Raw genomic sequence first — 10,532 nt, 5'->3', positions numbered from 1 at the left:
ATGGACTCTGAAAAACAAACTGAGAGTTCTAGAGGGGAGGGGGGTGGAAGGATGGGTTAGCCTGGTGATGGGTATTAAAGAGGGCACGTTCTGCATGGAGCACTGGGTGTTATGCACAAACAATGAATCATGGAACACTTCATCTAAAACTAATGATGTAATGTATGGTGATTAACATAACAATAAAAAATTTAAAAAAAAATAAAAAATAAAAATCAGTTTCTCTCCCTACCCCCTTTTCTTTGCAGGCGGTCTTCTTTCTTGCACACACACACCCTATATTTCACAGTCCTCAGTCTGGGTGGACCCTACCTCTTTCAGAGTCCCACCTAACATCAGGCCTGTTCTCCCCTGAGAACCATCTTGTCTCTGAGTGCTCTCCTTCTACTGAACAGCCCCCTTAAGATTCCAGAGAAAAAAATCCATTACCTAAGTACAGCAGTGAGAACAAAAACTTCCTTGGAAAGACAGTTTGAAATGATGTAACATTTTTGTTTTAAAAATAAGCAAGTATTAAATGGGTGATTTCTTACCTTAGCATAGGCACAAATTCTTTAAAATGTGAAAATTAAAGCAAGACAAATAATTATTTAAACCTTTGAGTTTGGTAACAAATGACCCTATCACAGGTAAAACAGGAAGGGCTTTGAAAAGAATTCCAAGGGCAAATTTGAAAATGTTGGGCAATGAAAGAATACATAAAGAATTATATTTATTTTTTATATTACAAAGCCAATTTCTAGACATTCCTCTTAATCTCAAGCCATTATTGAGGTTATTGCATTATTATTTTTTTAATTATTATTTTGGTGGTCTTTTGTTTTTCTATTATTACAAAATACTGTGAGGTCATTATTCATATTTTCTCCCCCAGCTTTATTGAGATGTAATTGACATACAACATTGTGTAAATTAAGGTGTACAGCATGTTTTGATTTTATACACTTATATATTGAAAAATGATCACCCCAGAGCATTAGCTAACACTGCCATCACATCACATAATTAGTTTCTTTTTTGTGGTGATAACATTTAAGATTTACTCTCTTAGCAGCTTTGAAAGGTTACTATATTTTGTTTTTATTTTATTCTAAGGAAAACCACTTGGCTAATCTTCACCCAATGTCAAGTGAACTTATACTAGGCAAATCAGTACATTTCTTTGAACTTCAGTTTCTTCATATGTAACATAGGACTAATATTTGTACTGTTACAAAGATTAAATGATATAATTAGTATATGTATAATACGGAAAATTTTAACAACTGGCCCCACAATCCTTTCCAAGGAGGAACTTAAGGGACAATTGCCTATATGTTAGATTTTAAGGTGAGAGTTTGAGGTTTTTCCCCTCAAAATCATTTATCCCTTCATAAAAGATAGCAACCTTAAATTCGAGTCTCATATTGTATATCATTCTTTCAATAGTTTCATGTTGGACAACAAAGAACTATTTGGGGAAGATCTGTCTGAAGCAGCTTTAATCAATGTTAATTTCAGTTGTTGATAAAGGTCACCTGAGAGACTTGGTTATTAAAAAAAAAAAAAGGCAAAGAAATTTAACCCAGCTATAATCATTATTTCCCAGAGTGACCTCTGAATTGTAAGTGTTGAATGTCATTGTAAATAAGGCTTAAAGGTCAATTTAAAAAGCAATAAATTAAATGGTTACATTATGGAGAACATAAATAACATGTTCATTCTTATGACTTGGGATAAAATTCAGTATAAGCAGTCTGGCAGGATTAAACATGCTGTACTTCCAACTAGTTAGAAATAAATGATGTGTTTTGAAGAACTGTGTTAAATGACTTAACAATGGCTCTGTTGATGGCAAAGACATCCATGTCAAGTGTGAAGAATTTTCATGAACTGTGAGAATGAGGATAAAACCCTTGTATTATAAAAAGCAATATAGGTCCTATATCATGTATGTTTTTAAGTATGATTGTGTGGTTCAGTTGATAAACTCAATACTGTAAGAAGACATTTGACTGTATCTCCTATATCAATCATTTACAATCATATTTAAGTTGGTCAGAAACTTTTTAAAGGGCATCTTCTCTTCTGGAAAATGCATTTTCTTGGATCTCTTACATTCAGGCACAGATGGTATCTTGATGAGCATCTTCTTGGAGAATTTGTGACTAGAAGAAGAGAGGAGTTTGTTTGCCCCTGAGAGTAGGGAGCAAGAAGGGAGGGAGGCTATAATTACCCAAAAGTATGTGAAGATGGACCAGCGCACATTCCCAGTGATGGAGAGACTGAACCACAGGAAAAGAATAGAGATGAATATGTTCATCTAATATTACCTGTGTACTGCAATATAAACCCCTCCCAAGTCTCCCATCATCCCCCAAATCTTCAGAAATCTATATACCTTCACATGCTTTGTGAGAATATTTTTGTGGAACTCAAGAAGGGGGATGTCTTGCATCTGAGTTAACAGTGGAACTGGGGCACAAGGACCCTGGAGGCCAAAATGACCTTAAGAATATAGAATATTCCCTGTTTTCTCACCTTGTACTTGTGGAAAATTTGAGGAAAGATCAGAGCTTTCACCAAGCAGGAGTCAGGTCAGTCTCTCCCAGACCCCACAGGAAGGGGGCACCAGTGACAAGTGGGACAGAAGCATGTGTGAGTTGGGAGTTCTAAAGCATTTAATAAAGTTATTACTTTCTGTCCAATAACTTGTATCAAAAAGTCAACTACTTCTGATACAAATGCAGTGGAGTATTTTAAGTGTCTAATTCTGACTTTAAGAAAATGTATTATGTTCAAGACCTTTGTGTATTTTTAGAACTCAAGTTAATTTTCTCTTATCTCATTTGAGACCTATTTTCAAAGAAAGAATATTTGAATAGTTGATTATTAATTTGAAAATAAGTACTTTATGAAATAAGAGCATCACATTTTTATTGAAATCAAACCTGTCACTAAGTGGGTTTAGATTTTCCTCACTTAGTTTTTACATGAAATTTAAGTGCTTTTGCTAGTGCTGCACACATTCTCAATTTTTCTGTGTACCAATTTTACAATTTACTTTTATTTTACAAAGGGTCATATCCAAAGTTCAACTTTGTTATTTATGTTATCAGAATTTTTCTCAGGAACATAAATATTAGGAGTAGAGAACGTCTAGCTCATAGAACCCAAGTGGAAGAAGGCTCAGATAGAACATTTAGGAATGCTACTTTTCAAAATTAATGGTAAAAGCATTAGCTTCAAGAATCATAACTTATTCTTAAAAATCAACAAGATGGAATTAAAACATATTCTAATTTTTTTTCTAAATTGATCTTCTTTATATATCTCTAGTTTCCATAACAATAAAAAGAGCTTTTATCAATTTTGGTAAATGAAAGTAGCATTTTATAAGCTTTGGTAAGAAAAGCAGTTAGATGTTGCTTCTGTTATTAAGCATTACTAATTTAGTCTTATTTGAGGCATTTTCTTAAATAATTTTGAGCATGTATCTGTTTTGAAAGCGTGCATCTAGCTTATGCAGGACTAAATAATTAAGGGAAAAAAATCAAGTTAAAAGCTGGAAATGCTTTGCACTTTACTGTCCTGTACAGTAAGGATTTATTTTTGAGCATGTTTAAGATTGGAGGAGTGGGGAGGGGCAAGATGCCACTTTTTTAGTCTCAAAGGGCTTTTATTGTGATCCTTATGTTTCTTGTTATCTTGAATCTATTTCTGTAGAACTTGTAGTAGCTATTTTCTAAAAGAAGAATTTGAGGCACAACTGCTGATATATAATTATAGCTGTATTGTTATGTCTCTTGGTATAATCCACTATAATCAAAGTTGTTTACTCCCTGATTATATATCCAATTGTTCTACCAACCATGAAACAGTTGCTAGGAATGTTCTTGAGAACCATTTTTTTCCTCCTTCTCAGTCCTTCATGAAATCTGCTTCTGCATTTACTGTAAAATGTGGAAGAACTTGTCTCTTAGACACTCATTATCTTCTATATAAAGTTTCATGTAAGGAATTTCTTTTAGAATTTAGTTCTGAGACCCCCAACTTTCTATACTGACAGAGAAGAATGAGAATTCAGAGAGAAGCAACCAGGGAGAAGCAACTCAAAAGAATAATTCTAAGAAAAAAAAATTATCCTTGGTCAACCTTGTTTATAATATTTTTGTTCTTTACACTGAAAAGCTTTTTTGTTCATCCATGAGGACTCCATTTTGTCCTAGGGGTTGGAGTAGCATCTGTAATCCCAAGTTCACATGCTGCACACTCCACTTTCTGTGCCTGTGACCAACATTGCTAGTTAATCTAGGTTTTCTTTCCTAACATGACCTCACAATCCTTGTCAATACACAGGATTGGCAGCCACTGCCAAGAAATCAATTGGCTTACAAGATGAAACCCATCTGTCATCTTCAGGTTAGAAAGTATGAGTAACAACTCCCCTTAAACACTTTTATTGATGTTTGTGTAAAGACATTGCAACCTTCTTATCAGATTTGCAGATGACATCATGGTGTGAAAATTGATTGTTATGAGAGCAACTTAGTGTTGTGCAGAGAACAGTGGCCTGGGTTCAAGTTTTGATTTTGACCCCCTTCCCCCGATGTGACACTGCACAAATCACCTTCCTTCTTCTGTCCCATTTCCCCTTCTGTAAAATGAGTATTGTGATGTACCACTTAGGTCTGCAGTTAGAAACTTTCTAAATAATGGATGTGACAACCTTTGTAGATTGTCTAATATACACATGGAAACCAGTGTTATTTTTATGTTTTCCTTGGAAAACTGAGACAGGCATGTGTTTTATTCTTTTGTCTTAGTCTGCTCAGGCTGCTGTAATAAAATACAACAAACTACATGGCTTAAACAACAGAAAATTATTTTCTCACATTTCTGGAAGCTGGAAAGTCCCAACATTAGTGTCTGGTAAGGTTTGGTTTCTAGTAATGGCTTTCTTCCTGGCTTATAGACAGCCATCTTTTTACTGTGCCTTCACAAGGGACAGAGTGAAAGCTCTGATGTCTTTCTTACAAGGACACCAATCCTATTGGATTAGGGCCCTACCCTAACGACCTCATTTAACCTTAATTATTTCTATTAAGGCCCTATCCCCAAATACAGTTACATTAGGGAATTGGGCTTCAACATATGAATTTTGTGGAGACACGAACATTCAGTTGATAATATCTGTATATCTTGAAACCTTGACCCAGGAAGGACTGACAGTCACATCAACAAGTCTGAACCTGGGCACAGGGAAGCCATATCTATTTTTACTATGCCGGAGAAACCCAGGAGGGTCAGCTTGATAAGTGTAGTTCTTATAATACTAGGAGGAGCCAGAGAAATTGGGAGTTCTGTTAAGGTTCAAAAGAAAGAAGTGGGATCCACCTTTGGAGGCTAGCTGAGGTACCTGGGGATCAGGTCCTGGTTCACCTTTTCACAAGGTCCTTTTCAGGAATCATATAGTGGAAGGCTACAGGCCTAGAGAGACCCATGCCAAGGATAATGAAGCCCCAGGCCATAGCAGTCATCATGAGATCCTATACAAGGGGTAGATATGCTGTTATCTGCTCATTATCTAGACAGAGCTGAAGTCAAACAGAGCATCCCCTAATAGGCAATAGAAGCAGATTAATCCATTAGAACCAAAGAAATTTTCCCTTCCTTTCTCTTCCCCCATCCATGTTCTTCCCTGTCTCCTTCTTCCTCATCTCCGCCTCCTTCACATCTTTCTTCCAGAATATTTTAGGGGTATTTGGCTCAAGGTAGGGAAGACTCCCTTCTCTCTGTTAGGCCTCAAAAAAATTAATAAACTCTTTTATACACCAGTGAATAAAAGTTTCAAAATGCTAAGAGATAGACATTAGTCAAGTTTTTTAATAAAGTTGCTTCATTGTCTGCTCAAGAAAGGGTGAAGTAATAATTGTCAGATGTTACCTGCACTAGTTTTTCATCCCTGATAGATGAGTCTTTGCTTCTTCAATTATTTCAAAGATCTGAACAAAAACATATCTTGGGAGAGACCCAAATCCAAGATTAGTGGCACAACCTAGTTACTCTTCCTCCCCCTTGAGATATTTCTCTTCTTTATACCCCAAATGGATAATTAACAGTGAAGACATCATCTACAACTTTCCTGTTCTTGTTTGGTGTGACAAGAGGTCAGCTTCCTTTATTCCCTTTACTCTCTGACAGATTTATAAGGTTCACAAGCATGTAAAATTAAGGACAAAGAGCAAGCTATAAAGAATATTATGCTTTTGTTCTTTTCCCCTTGCTTTCACTTATGTAAATTACTTCATGGGAATGGACCAGGTTAAGCCTGCCATGTGAGGCTTTCCTGGAGAGCAAGTACCCATTGTATGTGTTCACAGACTACATGAGGATGGATGCTCTCTCTGTGTGCTTTACGGGATTAGGCAGAGGACTGGACCATTTGGGTGGAACACAAGAGCCCATTCTGAAAATGAAATCTCACACAGTATCCCAATGTGAAGAGCAGGTGGAAGTGGGACAGCTTTGCTGGGGTTGGGGGCAGGAGTGGGGTGAGTTCAGTGAGAGGCCCACTTTGAGAACCACTGGCTTTGGGCAAGGGCTCACCAGCAGACTCACTTAATGGATTCTATCTAGGATGATGGAGCTAAGAGGAGAGCCTGGATGTTATAAGACAGAATTTAGCTCAGTTTGAATAAATTAATGAATGAATGAGGAAGGAAAGGAAAGGAGAAAGAAAAGAAAGAAAGAAAAAGGGAAAGAAAGAAAAAAGAAAGAAAGAAAAAGAAAGAGAAAAGAAAAGAAACAAACATCTTTGTTTATAGCCTATGTAAAAATGGAATAGGTTTTCCATTAAGCAGTGAACTTCCCAACACTGTAAGTATTGAAGGGATGGTTGCCACATGGCGGTAGAGTTTGGTGAACCAGGACCTGATCCCCAGGTACCTCAGCTAGCCTCCAAAGGTGGATCCCACTTCTTTCAGGTGGGACTTTAGCTCAGATGACATCTGTTTATTATAACTCTAATATTCATGGATTTCCTTATTCTGTAGAACATCTTAGCAGGGGACAGAGACCACAGGCAACTGAAATATAGAGAAGTAGTTTAGTAAAATAATATTGAGTATATAGAATATATGATTCTATGAATTGTAACTGTGGGTACCAGTTCTAGCCACAGAAATTTATCAATATCAACCCACAAAGGCTGTCTGCTGTTGCTGAGGGCTACCTAAACTTCCCAGCATCTACATATTAGGTCATCCTAATTTGCATATGTCTAATAATAGCAAGAGTGTAAAGTGCAATAGTCCTAGATGAAACAACCATAGAAAGGAGCACCTCTCTACAGAGAGCAGAACCCAGGCTTCTATGGTTGGATGGCATTGCTCCGTTCTCCCCACACTTGAAGGTTGAGACTCTGGGGCTGGAGAATCTGGATCCTACTTGATTCCAACAATACTGTTTGATCCACGAAGACAACCCAGGGAGTTTCCTGGGAAAGAGAAAACATCCATACTTAGAAGATGACCAGTGGACCAATGCAGCTACCCACCTGGAGACCCTACCCCTAAGGAATGTATTATGGGGGGAGGGAAGTACGTTAATAAAAGTGTACCACTGGGCGCCTGGGTGGCTCAGACGGTTAAGCATCTGCCTTCGGCTCAGGTCATGATCCCAGGGTCCTGGGATCGAGTCCCGCATCGGGCTCCCTGCTCCTTGGGAGCCTGCTTCTCCCTCTGCTTCTCTCTCTCTCTCTCTCTGTCTCTCATGAATAAATAAATCTTAAAAAAAAAAGTGTACCATTAATAAAAATGGTCTACATTTATAATATAATTCTATAATAACTATAAGAGAAGGCTACTCTGGTTGATTTCCACTTATTACATCAAGGTCATGGATATTACAGTATTCACTGTCCATCTCAGACCCACCAGAAGCTTTGAGAAATTAGTTTCAATATCTCAGTACTTTGGAGTCATTTCCAGAGAGTCCCCCACTCCAGGGTTGGACTCTTCTGGCAATCAGAGGATCCCCAGTGATTTTATTAACCAAGGCAAGTGTTACTCACCCCCAGACCCACTCTGCTGAGACAATGAGGCCATTACTGATAGATCTGCAGAGTTCTATTCTGGTTGACTCTGACCATAGCAGGACCAAAGAGGGGCATTAGGAGATTTCATCTTGCCAGTGGGGGGACAGTGGGAGGTAGAGTGGGATGTAGTTTTAGGCTCAATATTTAGCAAGCCTCGGGGCTCTGTGTATTAAAAGCTCAGGTCCCTGCTGGTAAGTCCCTGCATTAAGGGACTAGTGAAAGTCAGTTCTGTTTCTATGTCAGTTTTCTGTTCAGCACTCCAGTTCTCTAGGGAACTATATAGCCTTGTATAGCCTTTAAGCCTGGGTAGAAAGGGCTCTTGGCGCAAGCCCTGAGTTTTGGGCAGCTTGCATATCACAAATATCAAATTGTGAAGACTATGAGAATGTTTTCTTTGAAAGTTTGATAACTGATAGAAAAAAATGGAAATTATAAGAGAGGGATTTATGAGCTGAACTGGACATCCATCAAAGCCAGAGGATGCAGGCTGAGAACCCTCACCTGTGATAGTGGTGGGAGGGTGGGGAAGAGTGAGTAGACAAAAATCACAGACTCTGCCCTAGGAAACCAAAGAGAAGGAGAGAGAGTCGTTTTTATCTGAAGCTGGCCCCTATTCATTTAAAGTGGCATCTAACAAACTGGATTCCATAGATAATTATGTTCCCTTTTTTTTTTTCCTCTGGGAGGCACTACAAATTCTGAGAAGGAAAAATTCATTGTGGGGAGGAGAACTGGTCCCTTCAGCATTCTGGAAAGCTTGTGTGGGTCACCATGCATGGGCCCAGTTTCTGCTCTGCCCTGCCGTACTCCAACAGATCTGTGCTGTACCAGAAGAGGGGCCTAATCTCTTAGTCATCAAGGCTCCAGGGCAATATATGGGAAATTGGTGGGAGAGGGAGTACCTTGGGGCCCCTCACTACACTTTTTCTAATTCCCTGTGCTCGGTTACATGAGGGGGACTGGATCCTGCATCTGAGACTCTGGTCATGGCCTGGGGTCTGATTCAAGAAACTGATTACCTAAAAAAACAATGCTATTGTCAGCTCTTCTGGGTTTGAGTTGTTACTGCCTAGAACCTTCTGCTGCTATTCCCTTCCTCCCTAGAACTCCCAGCATCACTACATCACCACCATGACCCCCACATTGGGCTGTCTTGGATAACTTGGTCAGCCTGAGCTAAATCCTAGTTTGCCTTAGCATATGGAATATTAAGTAAAATTAATTCTCACTTAACCCCATTTCCTACCAGACTTGATTTTCTGATGAAAAATGATGATTTCAGGATAGTTGGAGACCAGATGAAAATTCTGGGTTGGTTACTATAATTAGTTTGCTAGGACTATCATAATAAGGTAACACAAATTGGGTGGCTTAAACAACAGAAATTAATTTTCTTGCAATTCTGGAGTCTAGAAGTCCAAGATTGAGGAGTTGGCAGAGATGGTTTCTCCTGAGGCCTCTCTCCTTGGCTTGTAGATGATTGCCTTCTCACAGTGTCCTCACATGGTCTTTCCACTGTGGATGCACATCCCTAATGTCTCTCTCTTATAAGAACGCCAATTATATTGAATTAGGGTCCATCCTAATGACTACTGTGGGGTGGATGAATGTGTAATCAATAGCTTGGCTTACACAAATCACTCATACTCCAGTATCTGTGTGTATATGTGAGTGTGGTAGAAAACACATGACTTCTAGGCAACTACTTACGCATATGTCTTTTTAGTGTCTGATATGAGTATTTGTAATTTAGTTTGAGGAGATAGCCCTGCACAATTTCAGAAATGAAAGTTGCAATCAAATTCAGGTGTTAGAAAATGAAGGAAAGCCTGTTTTCATTTTGCTGCAGTTTTTTTTTTTTTAATCTTTTAACACTTTAACTTTGGCGTGAAGCAATTCAAATTATGTTCTCTAATAATCTTGGGTGTGTATTTTACAAATTTAAGAAACAGAGCAAAACAGAAGAGAGAATGTACCATTGGTATAATGGAGTTCATTTTTCTTCTTTCTTTTTCAATATATTGTTTTTGAAGTGGATTCCCACAGGAATAGAATTTCCTTCATGAAAGTTGAAATGAAACTGAAGAGCTCTTCACATGCAGAACATTGTGTGATTCCAAATGTGCTTCCTATTCCTCACCATGTTGAGAATGGATTTTCTGTGACATCATTCTGAGGAATGTGTGCATCATGGCTGGGGTTATCGAATAGGGGAAAGCCCATCTCAGGGAACAACAACAACAACAAAGAGAAAGTGAGCTAAAGAGAATTTGCTTTTTGTTAGTGCCCCTTGCCACGCACAGCTGGTAATTTCCAGAGGCTTTGGTCAAGCGCTCATCTGGCGACAGCACTGAACTGAGCCCACTCTAATTCAGGTCAGCAGAGCAATTCAGGAGGAGTGCTCAGACCCAAAGCCTCTCCTGCAGCCTGATTCAGGGTGCAAGGTGTTTGGGCC

General features: G+C 38.6%; 1 long non-coding RNA gene across 4 annotated transcripts in view; it reads left to right on the top strand.

The window, feature by feature from the left end:
- Window positions 1–10,532, top strand: part of LOC145722840 (uncharacterized) — a 117,547-nt gene that overhangs the window by 43,713 nt on the left and 63,302 nt on the right. The window contains exon 5 of one of the 4 annotated variants that reach the window (XR_014147411.1): window positions 1,429–6,969. The exons of the other annotated variants lie outside the window; for them this stretch is intronic. This is a non-coding gene — a long non-coding RNA (uncharacterized LOC145722840). Of the gene's footprint in view, window positions 1–1,428; window positions 6,970–10,532 lie in introns of those variants that run through there. 4 annotated transcript variants of the gene reach the window in all.

This window comes from Leptonychotes weddellii, chromosome 1, assembly GCF_054177405.1.
Source record: "Leptonychotes weddellii isolate Sample4059 chromosome 1, ASM5417740v2, whole genome shotgun sequence".
NCBI classification, from domain to species: domain Eukaryota; kingdom Metazoa; phylum Chordata; class Mammalia; order Carnivora; family Phocidae; genus Leptonychotes; species Leptonychotes weddellii.
This window is presented reverse-complemented; position numbering and strand designations above follow the sequence as displayed.